We start from the raw sequence: 20,866 nt of genomic DNA, 5'->3' as shown, positions 1-20,866 counted from the left end.
TCTTAGGGGACATAGCGAATTGAGCATTTGACTCATTAGCATTTACTTTAGCATTTTACCCATTGGTTTTGACTTTCATGTTCTATGCACTTGTAGTTGTGGGTTGCCATGAATTCCTAAACTATGCCCCATGTTAAGTTAGATTACTAGTTTAGGTTGTTAGAATGTTAGTCACATGTTAGTAGGATGTGTATTATGCTTAAATGTTTGGATGTAGGGGTTTGGAAGACGAGTCCTTCGCGACCGATCGCCAGTCGACCGATCCAGGAGATGCTGGCTGCATCCAGATCGATCCGGCTCCCAGCGTCGGCGGTGACCGATCGACGCCGATCCCATCGAACAGGATAGCGAAAGTTACGAGGTGGCGATCACCGACCGATCGCGTACCGATCCGGTCCAGACCGATCCACAATGAAGCTTGAGGATCGGACCCGATCGTGGTCTTGTGACCGCATGCGAGATCGCAAGGCGATTAGTTTATAAGAATCAATTAGTTAGCAAAAATTTTAATTAGCCCTCTTTCCGCGATGATAGTTTAGAAGACAAGACAATCAGATGATTCATATAGCCTAGTAGTAGAATCGTGAGTGGTATCGAATGTTCCATACTTCCTACACACACATTTTCCAAGTAAGAATACCTCTACTCTCTTAATTGTTCTTGTTTATAGTTACAGTTCATGTTATATGTTTATTGCCGGTTAGTACATGATAGTTTAAACAGGATGTCGAAATTATATAACCGTGATAGTATTAGTTATACATATGTTCTCTATGTCATTAGAAATGGCACGAGGACGCCCTGCCTAGAAGGGCACTAGCCATCGAGCAAAGAGGGCGGTGCCTCCTCCGACACTCTGATTAGTGGCTCGATGCAGCAGCCTAAAGTAAATGACAGAGATAGCCACCTTAAAGGCTAATCAACAGAGTACCCCCACAGTTTCAGTACCAGCATCAGCAGTCCCAGCAGCTGAGCCAAGGAAGGAAGCCTATCTAATCCAGTAGACACTAGTGAACCATGGGATGCTCAAAACACCGGAGAGCACGATGGAGCTTCTGGGCCATAACACGAGAAGGTGAAGTGTGCCTCCTTCGCTGACAGGAGATGCACGCATGTGGTGGGAGAGATGTCATGGGGGACTTGAGAGGGAATTCTTCGAGGAGTTCTTTCACATGCGGGTTACAAACCGCCACCACGACGAGTTCACGAGTCAGGGCAACCTTTCAAAGGAGGAAGCCGTGAAGAAATTCAGTTGGCTCCTATGTCCGGAGTTAGTCACACGAGAAGGAACGAGGGTTGATGCTCAAGATGCGAGGCCCGAGATCGCGGTGAACGTGGCGGTGGCATTCATAGGCCACACCACGAGGAGCTAGTGAGCGCCTTGACCACGCAGCATTACCGTGAAGCAATGTCTCGAGTCCAAAGGCCAAGGAAGCTCTCACACTCGAAAACAGCAAGGAAGCAAACGCAAATCAGGGAGTGACCCAAGAGGAGGGCCATCTAGCAAGCGACCCGCTTATCTAAAGTGTGCTACTTGGAAATTCCACCTGTGGGTTTGTCGCAAGGGCGAGATGCTTAATGTGGACAAGAAGGGCACATGGGAACAAGGCCGGTCTGACAAGACGTGTCACCCACGCTTATATCGATGCAGCCGCCTAGAAGGCCCACATATCAGTACATTAGAAGCCCCTATGGCGCGAGGATCTACTCACTCACCAGAGACGACGACTGGTCAGATTAGCATTTTCATGATAGTGCTACTGTCTTATTTGATACTGGGGCAACCCATTCATATATAGCCGGATGTTCTCCGAAAATTAGAGGTACCCCGCAGATACTCGGCCACGCGGGCGCTACCTTGAGAGATCATGGCGCCCACGATCGAGCGTCATTATAGCGCAGGCTCTGTCGGATAGTGCTAGAAATGACCGACTATGACATTATCTTCGGAATGGACTTTTGGTCAAATACGGTGCCTCAGCGGAAGCACAGTTCAAATTCGTCGGGGAACCAAGGAGAAAGGCCAAGAGGTTTCTCTCACCAAGGCATGATTCATGGGATGCACGGATTCCTAGCACACGAGTCAAGACCGGACAGACCAACAGGAGTCGTTTGTGACTGCTGAAGAGCTACCAGCTTAGCACGGCGAGGGAGATTGAATTTGAGATAGAGCTTATTCCGCACAAATCCAATTTCCAAGGCACCATACCGCATGGCTCCAGCAGAAACTACAGGAGCAGCTTGACAAGGGTTTCATACGCCGAGTCACTCACCATGGGGAGCTGTGTTGTTCGTGAAGAAGAAGGATGGAAGCATGCATCTATGCACAGGTATCCTCTTCCCGAATAGATGACCTATTCGATCAGTTAAGGGCATCGGTGTTCTCTAAGGTAGATCTCAGATTATCATCAAGTAAAGGTTAAAGAAGGGGATATACCAAAGACATAGATACGGACACTACGAGTTCGTGGTCATGCCCTTTGGCGTGACCAATGCTCCAGCTACATTCATGGATCTCATGAACAGTATTAGGGAGTATTTAGATAAGTTTGTTATTGTGTTTATCGATGACATTCTTATCTACTCAGAAACTTCGGGAAGAACATGCAGAGCACCGAAACTAGTATTGCAGACACTTCCAGCTTTACGCCAAGTTCACGAAATGTGAATTTTGGCTAGATCAGGTGTCCTTTCCGGGTCACATCATCTCAAAGGATGGTGTTATGGTGGATCCCAGAAGATAGAAGCATGAAAGAACGCCAAAGGAAATCGGAGCTCGGGATTAGCAGGATATTACGAAGTTTGTAGAGGATTTCTCCGGTAGCCTCCCATCTCTTACCAAAGAACAGAAATTCCGGTGTGTGAGAGAGCTAAAAGGAGATTGACCAAGGCTCCTATTTTGGCTCTACCAGACGACACAGCTTTGACATCTATAGTGATGCCTCTAAGTTGGGACTAGGAGCAAGATTGATGCAAAACGTGATTGCCTATGCCTCCAGACAACTCAAGGATTATGAGAAGAATTACCCTACTCATGACCTTGAGCTTGCAGCAGTAGTGTTCGCCCTCAAAATTTGGAGACATTACTTATATGGAGCTCGGTGCAGAGTGTATACAGAACTTCTTCACTCAGAAGGATCTGAATATGCGACAGCGCAGATGGCTTGAGCTGGTCAAGGACTACGATATAGACATCCTCTACCACCTGGGAAAGCCAATAAGGTAGCAGATGCACTTAGCAGGAAATCTAGTGCTACCTTATTAGCTCTTACAGCCATGGCCCTACAGAAGGAGATCGTGGATTTCGGTCTCGAACTCATCGTGGGACAGCTCTCTATGACCCTAGAGTCTACCTTGCTTGGTGATATTCACCACTCGATCGGGACCCCGAGATTCAGAGAATCAAGCAAGGGCCAGCGTAATCAAAGTAGAGAATTGAGTGTCCGATAGGCGGGTGTTGTATTTTGGCATGCACTGTGTTCCATCGAGGAGCTACGAGATGATTTTAGGTGAGGCTCACAGGACTCCTACGATGCATCCAGGCTCCACCAAAATGTATCAAGACCAGAAGAAACACTTTGGTGGTCCGGGATGAAGCGAGACATCGCCAGATATGTTAGCATCTGCCTCACCTGTCGAGGGTCAAGGCAGAACATCAGCGACCGGGAGGAGTTCTGCAGCATGGAAGTGGGAGGATATCTCGATGGACTGAGGTTACCCAGAACCACAAATGGTTTTGATGCCATCTGGGTAATAGTTGACAGGTTGACTAAATCAGCCCACTTCCTAGCTATCAAGATATCCTACTCCATGGAGAAGCTAGCTCGGTTGTATCTCGAGACTACATGGAGTCCCACGAACCATCATTTCAGACAAGAGATTTACATCACACTTAAGTGTGTTCGCTAGAGCACCCAGCTAAAATTCAACCTTTCCATCCTCATGGTCGGAGTAAATCACTCAAGATATGCTCCGAAGCCCTAGATTTCAAGGAAGTTGGTGCAAATATCCAAGCAGAATTTGCATACAACAACAATTATCACTATCGGCATGGCTCCTTATGAGGCACTCTATGGGCGGATCACCAACACTGCCATGTAGAGTGGTGAATAAGGAGCTAGAGGGATCTAGTGGCAGATACCAGCAGCCTATTCGAGACTGAGGATAGAAAGACAGAGCCAAGAGCTATGCCGATACACCCTAGAGTTTCGATACAGTAGCTCCCATGAAGGAGTCATGCGTTCGGGAAGAAGGGCAAGCTAGCTCCCAGATATGTGGGACCATACCTTATCACGAAGAGAGCAAGGTAGCATATGAGCTAGAGCTACCTCAGAAGATGTCACCTGTCCACAACGTGTTCCATGCTGAAGAAGCATATCCCAGACGCCACCCGGTGATTGAGCCCACAGTCCGTGATGATCTCACTATGATAATACTATTCGGATAATAGACCGGAAAGAAATTAGAACAAGGAAGTACCATTAGTTAAAGTCACCGGCAAAATCACCGAGGCGACTTGGGAGACAGAGACAAGCATGAGACAAAGACTGTTTTAAGTTCGAGACTAACTTTTATAAGGTATGGGGAATTGTAATAAAATTCCAATTTATTTTAGAATTATTCTATGATTTTTCTGGAATTTTAGATATTTTTCCGAAATTTTGTAGCGAAAGTAGCAAAAATAAATAGAATCGTAAAACGGCCTAAGGGAATTGAACCCGAGACCTACGGTTTACGGATAATGTTAGAAACCAGTGAACCCAGTAGGGGAAAGGAATTCAATAATATTTATGTTAGGTTTGGAAATTACCACTTAATATAAATAGGAGGTTCAAGTGGGTTTGGTTTATTTTAACTTAGTTTTGGTTTGGAAATCTCTCAACCAAAACCTCACGCCACTTTTTCTCCTCTCCCAAAACCTCACGCCGCCTCTTCTTTCCTCCTCCTTCTCTCGGCGCCCTAGCCCAAGGTCCCTAGGTTCATCTTCCGGCGACGACTCCAACACGAAAGAGGTTCTTCTCCGCGAGAGGAACGCGAAGACGTGATCGGATCGTCGAGAGGATCATCTCCACCGGAGTTCTAGCGAATAGAATCGTAAGAAATTACGATCAAGAGGTAAGAAACCCCTCACCTGCAGTATAATAGTTTCCGCTTGAATTTTTATGCTCTAGTTAGGATGTATGCAGATTTTTATCGATACCTAGGGTGTATTTAGCTCTCTTCGCCAATTAGGGATTAGTTTAGCGCTTTTAGATGGGCCGAATACGTCTGTTCTCCTTCAGTTGGGGATCATAGACGCTGTTGGGTGCCTAGAAGCGATTCCCTAATGGAGAGGAGGGTTTAGGCACACCAAGTGTTCGATAAAATGATTAGATCAGCTAAAATGCAACTTAGGCATTTTAACAGCTTAGATAAATGCACTAGAAGCATTTAAACCAGTAAAATAGTTATTTCAGCTAATATGGATTAGATATCCAATGGGTGGGCTCCCATAGTCGCCTCTAGGTTCAGATAACCTAGTCCTAGGTTCAGATAACCTAGTTTCAGCAAAACAGATTAGCTATTCAGTATTTTACTTTCAGTTGGCACTGTACTGGATTAGATATCCATTGGGTTGGGCTCCCACAGTCGTCCCTAGGTTTAGATAACCTAGTTAACCCTTGGACTTGCAAACCCGGGTCTAGTTAGGGATGCGCGCACAGAAAGTACAGTTGTCAGGGCCCCAAAGATGTTTATTATTTTCACTTATTATGTATTAGTTTCAAACTCAAAATCAGATATGCTAGTGGAGTTTGTTTCAGTTACAGCTTTAGTTCCAGTTAGCTTAACTTATGATTAGCTTAGTGTTATTACTTGCTATGCCATGATTCCAGTGTATATGCCATGCTTATATGTTATGCCATTAGATTTCAGTATGCCATGGTTTAGCTTTTCAGTGCATGTTTTCAAATAGCATGATTTAAATCCATGATTGCATCGTTGCATGTTTTTGTGAGGTAGATGGTTTCTTACTAAGCTCGTTGGCTTACAGATACTATTTTCCTTATACTGCAGATACAGGTAAAAGGAAAAGGGGTCAATGCGAAGGTGGTGTGTGTGGCAGGAACTGGAATAAAAGGTCTTAGGGGACATAGCGAATTGAGCATTTGACTCATTAGCATTTACTTTAGCATTTTACCCATTGGTTTTGACTTTCATGTTCTATGCACTTGTAGTTGTGGGTTGCCATGAATTCCTAAACTATGCCCCATGTTAAGTTAGATTACTAGTTTAGGTTGTTAGAATGTTAGTCACATGTTAGTAGGATGTGTATTATGCTTAAATGTTTGCAGTGTATGGGTTTGGCACGAAACAGTGCTGGGGATCAGAGTCCAGACTTGAAATCAGAACTCTGATCGGTCTACAGACCGATCAGAGGCTGAACTGTGCCACTGGATCGGTCAGCCGACCGATCCAGTGAGATACAGTAGCATACTGTATCCTCCTGGATCGGTCAGGCGACCGATCCAGCACGATACAGTCGCTCCAAGGGCGCTACTCCTGGATCGGTCTGTAGACCGATCCAGCCAGGAACAGAAGCAATGAAGCTTCAGGATCGGACAGCAGACCGATCCAGGGTCTTGTGACCGTACCAGTATCAGTAGATCGGTCTGTAAGGCGATTAGTTTATAAGAATCAATTAGTTAGCAAAAATTTTAATTAGCCCAGCTTTCCGCACAGTATAGTTTAGCACAGTACAACTGTAGCGATTCGCCTTATAGCCTAGTAGTAGAAGGCGGGTCGTTACACATACAAAGAAAACTAGTATGATGCGGAATAAGACAACTAGTTATACCTTTCTTTGTTAACAAAAACCTCTTGATCTTCTATTGTATTCCTCTCCTTCTCTTGAGCGTTGTGTAGGCGACGATCTACCAAGAAGAAATCCACCAAAGCCTTCTTCTCTTCCTCTAAGCTCCGACCACCAAAGGGATCTAGACAAGAGGGTCTCCTTTCTCTTCTTCTTCTCCTCCTAGCAACCGGCCACCAAAGCTCCTAGTAGACTTGATGTCACCGGCCATAATGTGGAAAACAAAAGGAGAAGAGAGAAAGGAAGAGGACTGACCACCAAAGGAAAAGAGAGAGGAACAATAGAATAGAAGTTGTGTTCCATGAAGGCACCCTTTACCTCTCTTTTATAATCCTTAGTGAATCCAAAAAGGGAAAGTTTTATAACAAAAAATAAAACTTCCTTTTCTATTCATGACATGGTCGGCCACCACTTACAAAACAAACAAGGAAAGATTTTAAACAAAAATTAAAATATCCCTTTTGTGGTTAGCTATAAAAGAAATGTTTTATAAATTAAAATCTCTCTCTTTTAAATCCTTTTATGGATATCTATAAAAGATAAGATTAAAAATAAAACTCCTTTTATATCATGGTTACAAAAAGGAAAGTTTTCTTAAAAATTAAAATCTTTCTTTTAACATTATAGATATCTACAAATAAGGAAAGATATATAATCTCTCTTTTAATCCTTTGTAGAAAATCTATAAAAGGAAAATTTTTAAAATTAAAAACTCTCTTTTAAAACCATGTGGATAAAAACATAAAAGGAAAGATTTTATCAAAATTTTATTTTTAATAAACTTCCCTTTCCTTTCCTTGCTTGGCTGACCACTTGCTTGGGCACTAAGCAAGGCTTGGCCGGCCCTAGCTTGAGCTCCAAGCTTGGCTTGGCTGGCCCCTTGCTTGGGCTCCAAGCAAGAATAGGGGCCGACCCCTAGCATGGGTTAAGAGGGTAGGCTTTGGGTGGATATAAGACTATATAAGATGCTACAATAGAGACCGAGAGGAGGAATTGATTTTGGTCTCCCGATGATCTTGAATTTCCTGTGTTCGCCCCAAACACCCAACTCAAGTTTATCAATAATAACTCATACCATTAAAGAGCTACTATTGAACTACCGCACCAATCCCAAATTACATTATGGGCTCCTTCTTATTATGAGTGTGTTAATCTCCCTGTGTTTAAGGTATCGAATGCCCACTAATTAAATGAGTTACTAACAACTCACTTAATTAATATCTAGCTCCAAGAGTAGTACCACTCAACCTTATCATCATGTCGGACTAAGTCTACCTGCAGGGTTTATATGACAATCCTTATGAGCTCCTCAAGGGGACATCATTAACCTAGATTACTAGGACACAGTTTCATTCTATAATCAACAACACACCATATAAATAATATCATTTCCCAACTTATTGGGCCTATTGATTTATCGAACTAAATCACACCCTTTGATAAATTAAAGAAATAAATATTAAGTATATGTGCTTGTTATTATATCATGATTAAGAGTACACACTTCCATAATAATAGAGGTCTTGTTCTTTTTAAAGAGTCAGTATAAAAAGAAACTACCTCAAATGGTCATGCTCAATACACTCATAGTATACTAGTGTAATTGATTAGTTAAGATAAACTAATACCTAATTACACTACAACCACTCCAATGATTTGTCCCATTCCATCTTGGTTGTGAGCAACTGTTTATAAATTATAAGGAACAGATAACATGAACTTCTGTGTGTCTCCTCACACCATGTTATCTACAATATAAATTAAACGGACAACTACACTTAGCATAAATGTAGACATTTGACAATGTGATTCTTATTTTAAAATAATTGTTTACAAAAAGCTAGACTTTTAGTATACACTCTAACACCCACCAACCTCTACCGACACATCTTCCATAATACCTATAGGGTACCTGCAAGAATGATCAGCCAATTGTAGTACCATGGTAGTAATTTTAAAATTTTTGAGCCCTAGCTTATTACAAATTGAGTATAGAATGAAGCTAACACTTGCCCCCAAATCATAAAAAACCTCTCTATAAATTTAGCTCCTATAGTGCAAGGTATATAAAAGCTTTCTGAATCTTAGAGCTTCGGGAAGTGTTCTTCTCAAATAAAGCGCTACATTCTTCAATAAGTGCTATGGTCTCGATGTCTCCCTTTTTTTCTTTTGTTGGACATAATATCCTTCAAAAATTTGGCAAACATCGGCATTTGTTGAATTACATCAATCAGAGGTACCTCAACACAAATATCTTTAACTTTATCCAGAAATCTGTCGAACTCTTCATTTTTCTTCATCATGACTAATCTTTGAGGAAAAGAGATTACTTGGCTTTGAGGGTAAAGTAGAAGAGCCTCTTCAACCTTCTTGGTACTCTCCTCTTCATCTTGAATCTAAATTTGTTCAAGTGTTGGAGGAGAGAGCTCTTCTTGAATTTTCATCCCTTTTGGAGCAGTCACTTGAGGATCTCCCAAGGTCCATCTACTCCTAAGTTCAATTCTATTGCAGTATTTCATTGGGTTGACATCAAGTTTACCAAGAAATTGTCCTAATGCTCTTGAAGGTGATGAAGCAATCTGGGCAATTTGGCTATCTTGTATTTTCTGGAGCTTCTCTGCATTATCCATTCTCTAAGTGAGTAACTTGATCTCTTGCTTCATTTCATTTTGATTGGAAATAACTTCTTCAATCATTTTCTCCAATTTAGAAAATTGATAGCCTTGAGAAGATTGTTGTTGATAGCCTTGCTGTCCAAGCTGATAGCTCGGTCTAACCCCCGTGGATGGTCCTTGTTCTTGGTAATTTCTATAAGAGAAATTTGGATGATTCTTCCAACTATGGTTGTATGTGTTGGAGTATGGATTATTCTGTTTTTTTATTGTGACTCATGATAGCATCACATTGTTCTAATTGATTGATTTGTACAGAAATAGCTCCTAAAGGACATGAGTCTTTAGAATGATCTGAGCTTCTACAAGTTTCACAAACACATACTATGGCATTGACCGATGCAGAATTTGTTCCCATGCTTTCCAGTTTTTTAATAATAGCATCTAATTTTGAAGACATTAGAGTAATGACATCTACATCAAATTTTCCTGATGCTTTAACTGGGTTTGGATAGGAATAGACTCCACTTCTTTCTGTTGCCCATTGATGATGATTTTGCGTTAAACTCTCAATAATATCCTCGGCCTCATATAAACTTTTATTCATAAGTGCCCCTCCAGCTGCAGAATCTAAAGACACCTTAGTATGATAGTTGATGACATTATAAAAAGTATATAGAATTAGCCATTTTTCTAAACCATGATGTGGGCATTGTCTGAACATATTGTTGTATCTATCCCATACTTCAAATAAAGATTCTGAGTCTGACTGTCTGAAGCTTGCAATTAGATTTCTCATATGAGCAGTCTTACTTGGAGGATAGAATTTATAAAGAAATTGTTGCTCACATTGCTCCTAAGTGGTTATGTTGTTAGTTGGTAAAGAGTTATTGTTTTTCTCTATATTTTAAAGAAAACCCAAATAATAATAATCTCACGGCTTCCGATGGAACACTGTTCATCTTCATGGTGATGCAGATTTCATAGAAAGTTTCAAGATGTTGATTTGGGTCTTCGTGTGGTCCACCTCCATACTGATTTTGTTGTATCATAGTGATTATTGAAGACTTGATTTCAAAATTATTAGCTTCAATAGATGATCTTCTGATACTAAAACGAAGCCCTCTAGCATACGGTGTTGCATAATCTTTCAATAGTTTGTTTGCCATATTAGAATGTTCTTGTTCTTCTTGATTTCTTTACAAGATCTTCCTCCTATGAAAAGTTCTATCAATCTCCGGATCAAGAGGTAACAAAACTCTTGCAAGGTTAAATCTTCGCATGCAAAGAACAAGATCACAAGTAACAAAATTTTCTCTTTGCTTGAAAAGTAAGGAAAAACTGGACTAAAATTATGAAAATATAAAATGTAGAATTTGAATTGCAACAAGATTAATTGTAGGAAAAGTAATCAGAAATAAAAGATAAGATTGAGGAAACAGAATTTCTAAGATTAGTTACAACTATGTAATAGAAAAGAAACAAAAAGTCTAGTCTAACTCAAATGATTATCTCTAATGTTATAGACGCAGTCCCCGACAACGGTGCCAAAAACTTGTTACGCAACCGCAAGTGCACGGTTTCGTCGTTAGTAATAAAAAGATTATCGATCCCACAGGGATTGGTTATAAGTACTAGAGATGTCTCACAACGAATTAGCTAAACAATCGACAAAGGAAACGAATGTACTAAGTAGCAACTCGAAATAGAAATATCAAAGCAAATGTAAGAACTTGGGTTTTATGAGAGTTCTAGGAGTTTGGTTCATTGTGATGTTTATCAATGTAAGGTGATATACCAATTCTTATCCTCAATTACCATGCATTTGCAGGAAATTACTGGTTTTCTCCTACAGAAGTCAACCGACAAGGAACTTTTATCTATACCTCTAGTAATTTAATAGTCATGATCCCTATGAAGTCCGTTAGCGGGGCAACCTATCACCAATGCCCTCAGTCATACAACATAAAAACAAATCACCATTCAATCCACATAAATGTATAGGGGATAAGTGCACTCAACTATTTCACCTCCTTGTAGAGATTAGCTTCACCTTTCAAGGTGATCCCCTAGATGTCCGTTAGTGGGGCAGCTTGTCACTAGCGCCCCTCGGTCATACGATCTAGAGAATCTCCCTACAAGACCCACAAGTATCACAAATATCCAATCAAGCATGGTAATTAGATCCAAACACAACAATCCACACAAGATCAAATTGATGCAAAACATAACAACATCACTGAGATAGGAAATTGGCATATCCATGAGATTCTTACATCAAATCACACAACAAATATTCCCTTAGTCCTAGCCAATGATATTGTTGTTATAAAGAAGAGAATTGGTAGCCATAATCGTTGATGCTGTTTAAAAAGCATCACACAACATTTAATCCCGAATCCGAGATCCATAGAATCTACTCTATCTGAGCCTATTTAAGTCTTCTATCTCGAATCCCTAATCACGCACGGACAGTTGAGATCACAAACATGGATCCCATCAGCATTTATTATTCTAGCTTAGAGAGATGGAGATCTTCTAACCCATCCCTATTCCGGAGTTGGAGCCTCCCTTGACTCCCCTTTGAGGCCTCCTCCCTTTGATGCTCCTCCCTATAGGACTTTACCTCTATTAGCATAATGGCCTCATCTGCATGCTGCCAGCTCACCATGTAGATGTACACATGCGCTCTACCAGAAGTTTATAGCTTGTGGTCACGACTGCGTACTTTGAGTTTCGTCGCTTTGCACAGCCGCATATGCAGACAGCTATTCGTTTAGCCGGCAATGAATCGGCCGTGCCTTTTGACTGCACACACGGCTCCGACACCTCTCCTTTCTCCGCGAGACCTTGCATATGCACTGTACGATATCTCTCCGACCGATGCTGCTCACTCTGGCTGGTGGAGTGATGTCAGTCTAGATATTGCTGGTAGATCCACATGCCACATATCATACCTATCAAGCCCACTACACTTGCGCCTTGGCCGCCAGACACACACACCACACCCATCTGTCTCACCCTTATATACGCGCACACCACATGTGAAGCCATCCTGAAGACCCTTCATCCCCATACCCCGGCGATTACGCGGCACACCAGCACGATGACTCACATTTCCTTCGCTTGCGGACTTGTCCTCTATTGGTGACTTCTGGTCGTTGGTCGATCGAGACTAGAACATCTGTAGAACATCACCCCAAGATCTACACACATAAATATTTATGCTAGATAGATTAAAGAAGATTATATTATGCGTAAAAAAAGTAGTAAGAAAAGTAAGTATAGACAGGCGATTTAATGCAAGACCTAGTCGCCTTTTGGAACGATTGCTACATGTAAAAAATTCTTCTAAGAATGTTGATCTATCTTTTCCAGAAGTCACTCGAGAGAGAAGCCAAACGTTAGTTTGTTTGCATTAGTTCCTTCCTGTTTATGAAATGAACCTATTACTCAATGAGTCTAATTTGAATTCATTCGAGTCTAACTCAATGTGTATAATTCAGATTAGACTTAACCCTAGAATCCATCTCCAAATCAACATATTCTTTGTGTGTGACCTGATAGGCTCTTCTAACGTTAGCAATGTATCTAAAACTATTTTGGATACATAAGCAATGAGTGACATCTAGCAATGCATCATTGCTATCAAAGTGACAAGAATGCCAAGATCCGACCTAACCTTTCCATGTCTATTATCTTGTATGACCCAATTCTTCTATCCTTGATATATAAATTAATCAATGAGGCATAGACCGTGTCATCCCCTTATCAATTTTTGTGTTTCTTGATCTCTAAGTAGACACATTCAATCAAATAAGCTCAATATCGCATATTGACACATTTGAGCATGGTCATGTATTCTTGTGTCCTATTAATCAAGGGGCCCACATATATCGCTTCCATCATATGAAAGGGATAGATCTCATCTACATCACTCACATTCCTCCACATAATTTATTGCATATCCAGTGATCGATTTTATAGTCTACCTTGTTATAGGTGACATTTGCCGATACTAAAGTACACAACTCTTTATGTAGGGACTTATAGTGACTTTAGGTCTAAGAATTATTCATATTAATAGTCACTATGAGAATGTTTCATATAATGATTTATGAAACATTCTCATAGCGGGTCATTCAGTACATATTTTCTAATATATACTCATGTGTTAATATGATATATCATATCTATGACTTATGAGATTAAGTCATCCATCGACCTACATGCTAATCTTAACGCATTAATATTGTCTTTGTATATTAATGCTTGACTAGGAATAGTTAAGAGTAGTATTCTATATATATTTACATATCTCACTATTAATTCAAACAATTAATATAGTATAGACTAGAACCTACTACCCTAGAATATTATTATACTTATTCATTCGACATTAAATTAAAGTAAATATAATAATCAACTTTACCTTTTATTAATTAATGAAATATGATATAAAATTATCATTGTCAATTATCTCATAATTGATACTAGGGTTAATACTAACAATGAGTCGGGAGTCAGAGGTTCTTGAGAGGATCTGTAAAATACCGAAAAAAATAGAGAATAATGATAAGGGAATTTTCCAAAATTTTTGGAAATTTTTCGGGAATATTTCGGAGCTCGTACGGACGAGATAACGGGGATAAAAACGGGGCCCGGGAAAGCCTGTTTAGGCTACCCTGTTTTAATAAGGAAAAGTTTTATTTCTTTTTTTTCCTTTTCCTTTTCCTTTTCTTTTTCTTTTTCTCTCATTCTCACCCGCGTGCCCGAGCCCCTCACCCAACCCTTCTCCTCGCGCTGACGCCTCCTCCTCATGCCGAGCCGCCGTCCCCTTGCGTGCCCTAACTGTCGCACGCGATCGTTTCCTCGCGATTAAAGTCGCAACCGAAGGAGAGCGCCGTCCACCTCCACACTGTTCCCTAATTCCCCGATCTCCTCTCATCAGAGTCAAGCCCTCCTCACAGCGACCCGTGCTTAGATCACCGAGGATAGGGAGGGTGCACCGAGGACAAGGCTGATCACCAAGTTCTATCGTGCCACCTACAAACCCTAGTTTGGTCCGGTGCCACCAAATTGAGTCGGTGCCTTCTCCCTTTCTTCCACGCGACAACGGATCCGTGCCATCGTTGGTCCTTGCACTGTTAACACTCATCTGTGGTAAGGAGGTCAAATTAAACTTGTGTTGGTGATAGGTTGTTGTGTTGGCTTTTAATCTTGTCTTCTAGATGCGGCTGATTCCAGTGAGGCAAGGTTTTGTTCTGTGGGATTTCCGGCAGAAATTTCCTCCAGCAGCACCTGGTTTCCGCAGTGGCTGTGAAGTGAGGTAAGGAATGGAAGAATTTTTTTTTTATTATTTGTAGCAGCATGCTCAGGATTTGAACTAGGAAAGGTTAAGAATAAATATATTCTAGTTTATTTGAGTAGGTTGGTTATATATAGATCTGATCAATTGAATAAGGGAAGGGTTAAGGTTAATGAAGTTAACCCTAATTGATCAATGGATTAGGATTTATTTTAGTTAATGGATGCATGATAGGATTAACTAAACTAAATATTGTGACACAGGACTTTGACGTGATCGAGTATCTAGATTCGATGGATACGTATAGTAGGCTTTAGCGCTGAGACTGAGAGTGAATCGAGTAGAGGTGCATGGCATCGCATATGCATGATGTATTTATTGGTGTTTTTGTGTCTATATATTTGCTACATTACACATTTGGATGGATATGTTTGACATGCTGACACAGCAATGACAGGTCGGCCTATTACCTTGATATCTTTACTTAGTCCGTTAAGACAGCTTTTCTTCGCTTATTTCATTGCATTTATCCTTCTAGTATCGGGAGTTATCATGATTAGTGCTAGATGTTATTTTCTTTATTATGCATATTTGTGTTGTCAGGAGTTGACTCACCGTGGATATTTACTATTTTCGTTGAAATGTTTGAGTTCAGATTCGCTAGTCCCCGGATCCGAGGATGTTTTGTTTTGTGTCTTTTGGTTTTATATTCTGCACTATCTCGATCTTGTACTAGTTTCGTATGGACATTGAAAGGTTTTATATCTGGTTGTTTTATTACATGACTGCGGCGGACGAAGTCGTTATCGGTTTTGAGCTTTATGAGTGTAGTTGAGTGAGAGTCATATTATCCTGTTCTAGTTTATTATCTATTTAATCTGCGTGGGCGCAGTGTGATGTATTTTATTATTGTTATTGTTATTTGAGATGTATTGATGATTGGCAGATTGCGGCCGGGCTGGGGCGTGAAAGTCTTTATCGAAATTTCTTCTCCTCCGTAATGACAATTTATGCAGAGCCAAGTTGGCGATACTTGTTTGATTCGTGTTGTGATTTTGATTTATCGATACCAATTTATTGGTATCGGAGCAATTTATGATTTGGTGTGTATATTTGGATATCTATTTGGTTTATCAGTTCTGATCATGTGGTATGTTTTGGACTTCCGTTTCGGATTTATATGGATTTCCGACGATTTTCTCGTTCAGAATTTCGAGGTCAATTTGGGGACTGGATAGCGACAGAACATCTCCAGACAGCAAATAGGTATGATGTTATTTTATGATTGTTATACATGTAATAATATCTGCGATATAACTTAACAGATATGAGGAGGTCTACACGTATTGCTGCGAGACGTGGTGCTGGACGGCCACGTACGAGGACCTTGGGATCTCTGGATTTGCCAGAGATGCCTACTGGGGCTGAGCCTGTCAGTCAGGGACAGACTCAACATACTGCGGGCGCGTTGGGACCTCAGACCTCGATGGCTCCTATAGGGGTACCTACCTCGGCTGTGCCGAGTGTACCTATCCCTACTATATTTTCGGTACCATCAGGGCTACTACCGGCATACCCTGCATCTGCTCCGGCCCAGCCAACGGTGTACTCAGCACCACCGCCACCTGGACCCACAGTGTACCCGACACCAGTGGCACATGTGCCCCTAGTACCTACAGTATACCCAGCAGCACTTGCACCAGCGGTACCAGTTGCTCCACTTCCGGTACCATCATCTAGCATACCTTCAGCTGCGGCCACCTATGCTGATCCTACAGTGCCACCAGCGGTATCTGTCCCAGTTTATGCAGTAGCACCCGAGATACCTCCCTCGGCCTATCCAGTGGTACTACTTGTAGCACCAGCTCCAGTGGTTCCGCCAGTTCCGGCAGCCGTCCCGACACACCTCACTGACATTGTCGCAGCACGAGCTAGGATTCCAGTATTAGCAGAGTCAATGAAGAGTCGATTCACACTCTTCCGAGGAGACCTTGATCTGAGTATGGCCCTATCATGGATAGAGACTATGGAGCAGACATTCTTCTATATGGCTTGCGCCGAGTGGGAGAAAGCAGAGCTGGCTGCTTTTCATTTATGGGATGAGGCTAACACTTGGTGGGTTACTCAGCGTTCCATCATCGGCAAGCGGAACATCACTTGGGCCAGGTTCAGAGAGGCTTTTGAGAGCCGCTTCTTTCCACGAGCATATCAGATGACCCGCCGGCAGGATTTCATGAGCCTGCGTCAGAACAACCGATCGGTGACAGAGTATAATGCAGAGTTTAACCGATTGGCCAGATTTTGTCCAGAGCTAGTTATTGAGGATAGTACGCGTATGCAGCAGTTTGTTCAGGGGTTGCATGGACATTTGCAAGTAAAGCTTGCCGATTTGGGTAGTGCATCTTATTTAGAGACGTTGGACAGAGCCCTCATGGTTGAGTCAGCTCTGCAGAGAGCATATCCGGACAGAAAAAGGAAGCGAGCGGGTGTTTGCATCCGTGGGCAGATCTAGCAGAGCGACGCGATCGACAACGAGCCAGTAGTCGCAGCACGCTCGTCGTACTTCGGGGCATCCGGCCACCGAGGTTCGGTTTCCATCAGACGCTTCCGGCCTCCTCGGAACTCCAAACAAACCGTCGGTGACATTCACTGCGCCCTGTGGATCCAGAGCACACCACATCACGCACACTGACATCGGTTTGCTATTATTGTAACTGCCGAGGCACGTGAGCCGAGATTGTCGCTGCCTCGGCATATTACTTGGAGTTTCGGTCATGGAGTTCAGCCGGGAGACAGGACTCTCGAGGAGGGCACAGAGCCCAACCTTCGTCCGCAGAGGATCGCCGGCGCTCTGCAGCGATTGCATTTGGCATGCTTGGGCAGAGTACTCGGTGTTTCCATATTACCCGAGTCTGCTTCGGGATCTCATTATCTCGACTCAGGCCGGTCACTCGATCGCAGCCCGCACTAGCCAGCCACGTCCGGCCGGCGACGCAGATCGCGCCTCGAGACTTCTCGGCGCGATCCGTACCACCTCGATGTGAGCTCTTGCCAGACGCAGGCCGTAGGCGGCTACCACCTCTTCCTCCGCTAGAGACTGGGCGTATACATGCGATCACCAGAGAGGATGCGCAGCGAGCCGACGGATCCATTTTCCGCGGTACAATTTCTATTTATGCCTTATCTGCAGATATACTGATAGATACTGGTAGCTCGCATTCTTTTATATCTCATACTTTTATGCGGGAGATTGGTAGATTACCCACTTTTAGATCGCAGCGACTGACCGTCTCTCTACCCTCCGGTGACACCATGGACGTCACCCAAGAGGTCAGAGGTTGCCCGTTAGATTTTGGCAACCTAATACTTACGATGGATCTTTTAGTATTGGAAATGGTCGATTTTGATATTATACTTGGCATGAACTGTTTGTCAACATATCATGCCACAGTTGATTGCCAGACGAGGGTGGTCACATTCCGACCATTATGACTTTTTGGTAATGTCATTTGAGCTTACCAATGCTCTAGCGGTATTTATGGATGGTTGTGGTGGAGCGTTGCTCCCACATATTGAGGATTTCTTGTGGTAGAGCGTTGCTCCCACATATGTGGTATTTCCTGTGATGGAGCGTTGCTCTCACACTGGAGGATTTATTCTTTGGTGATTTATATTGTTGGTGATCAGATTTCAGACTTGTTGTCGGGGATCTTATGGTTGAGTATGTCTGTTGTACGGGCATTATGAGTTCTAGGTCTTACCCTTTAGGCTTCAAAGCCCTAGATGTTTTCATGGACTCGATGATTTTGGTATTCCTAGGTTGTTTGAATCGGTTTCCATTGTCCTTGTTGACAATTTTGTAATCTATTTTTTTTTATCCGAGCTCGATACCCCCATCTTTTCACTTGAGGTATGTGATTTAATTTACCGTTCAACATTTTGTACTTTCTATCTGTTGTTAGTACTTGCTGATGGTAGATAACGAAATTTGGAGACCAAATTTTTATTAGTAGGGGAGAATGTAAAATACCAGAAAAAATAGAGAATAATGATAAGGGAATTTTCTGGAATTTTTGGAAATTTTTCGGGAATTTTTCGGAGCTCGTATGGACGAGATAACGGGGATGAAAACGGAGTCCGGGAAAGCCTGTTTAGGCTACCCTGTTTTAATGAGGAAAAGTTTTATTTCTTTTTTTCCTTTTCCTTTTCTTTTTCTTTTTCTCTCATTCTCACCCGCATGCCCGAGCCCCTCACCCAACCCTTCTCGCGCCGACGCCTCCTCCTCGCGCCGAGCCGCCGTCCCCTTGCGTGCCCTAATTGTCGCACGCGACGGTTTCCTCGCGATTAAGCCGCGACCGAGGGTTGTCGATCCCCTTTCCTCTTCTCTCTCCCCCCAGCCGACCGCTGTGTCGTAGATCTGAGCCGCACTGGCAACGCCCTCTTCCTTTGCAGAGCGTCGCCGCCGCACAGGACAGCGCCGTCCACCTCCACACTGTTCCCTAATTCCCCGATCTCCTCTCATCAGAGTCGAGCCCTCCTCACAGCGACCCGTGCTTAGATCACCGAGGATAGGGAGGGTGCGCCGAGGACAAGGCTGAACACCAAGTTCTATCGTGCCACCTACAAACCCTAGTTTGGTCCGGCGCCACCAGATTGAGTCGGTGCCTTCTCCCTTGCTTCCACGCGACAATGGATCCGTGCCATCGTTGGTCCTTGCACTGTTAACACTCATCTGTGGTAAGGAGGTCAAATTAAACTTGTGTTGGTGATAGGTTGTTGTGTTGGATTTTAATCTTGTCTTCTCGATCCGGTTGATTCCAGTGAGGCAAGGTTTTGTTATGTGGGATTTCCGGTAGAAATTTCCTCCAGCAGCACCTGGTTTCCGCAGTGGCTGTGAAGTGAGGTAAGGAATGGAAGATTTTTTTTATTATTTGTAGTAGCATGCTCAGGATTCGAACTAGGAAAGGTTAAGAATAAATATATTCGAGTTTATTTGAGTAGGTTGCTTATATAGATCTGATCAATTGAATAAGGGAAGGGTTAAGGTTAATGAAGTTAACCCTAATTGATCAATGGATTAGGATTTAGTTTAGTTAATGGATGCATGATAGGATTAACTAAACTAAATATTGTGACACGGGACTTTGACGTGAGATGAGTATCTCGACTTCGTATTTGGACAGATTGGACTTTCCGCTTAGAGGCGGGTACTTTGACTTTATATCATTTGACATGCATAGTAATGTTTATAACATATAGCAATGATTGTGTTTTGTTATCTGTTTCGGTTGATCACTACCTGACCTGTTACATGCTTGCTTGTTTATTTATTTTGCACATCATGCTAGTGTTTACTTGATTATGCCTATTTATAGAGGTAGTGACACAACCATGTTATTTATCATATTCAGGACCTAGGGTTTTTGATACCTTATCTGGTCTGTGTACTTTGATTTGATTCACTTCCCGATGGTACACATTTTACATGTATATGGATTATTGCTATGCTGCTCAGTATTTTGCCATGCTTAGTGGCATGCACCATTCGCATGATTTGATGCTGTGCGATTGTCGGCTCCATTATTGTTGAGCACATCGCCAGTTACATGTATCTGCACACACGACCACTCATGGGTTAGTGGTATATTCAGGCAAGGTGTGTTGCAGCAGGTACTCTGTCAAGGGCTCCGTTGGTCCACTCATGGGTTAGTGTGACACAGCGTTGTAGCAGGACAGGGATCCCTCCCCGTCATCGTGTACCGGGAGATGAGAGCATTGAGCTCCCCCATTTATGACATGGGATAAGGAGGATAGGTGTACTCCGATAGCATCCCGTCCACTCGGTCACTCTTCAGGAGTAGTGATGGCAGAGTGCACGGTTGTCACAGCCCTACCCACTTGGTCTCACCATCGGGTGTGAGACGGCTGACTGGAGAGTAGGGGTGACCAAGACATGTCATTGGCATCATATGCATGATGTATTTATTGGTTGTGTTTGTGTTTGCTCTATTTATTTGCTGCATTTTGGATGGATGCATATGTTTGACATGCATACAGGATTTATGACACTTCTAGTCTGATGACCTTGATATTTTT

General features: G+C 42.5%; 1 non-coding gene across 1 annotated transcript; it reads left to right on the top strand.

Moving 5' to 3' along the window:
- Nucleotides 1-10,157: 10,157 nt before the first annotated feature.
- LOC122033126 lies at nucleotides 10,158-10,263 on the top strand. Its single transcript, XR_006126384.1, has one exon. It is a non-coding gene; the product is annotated as a small nucleolar RNA R71 (small nucleolar RNA).
- The last annotated feature ends 10,603 nt before the right edge of the window (nucleotides 10,264-20,866 follow it).

The sequence above is a fragment of the Zingiber officinale genome, chromosome 11A, assembly GCF_018446385.1.
Source record: "Zingiber officinale cultivar Zhangliang chromosome 11A, Zo_v1.1, whole genome shotgun sequence".
NCBI lineage: Eukaryota > Viridiplantae > Streptophyta > Magnoliopsida > Zingiberales > Zingiberaceae > Zingiber > Zingiber officinale.
Note: the sequence above shows the minus strand (reverse complement) of the source record. Positions and strands in the feature narration are given on the sequence as shown.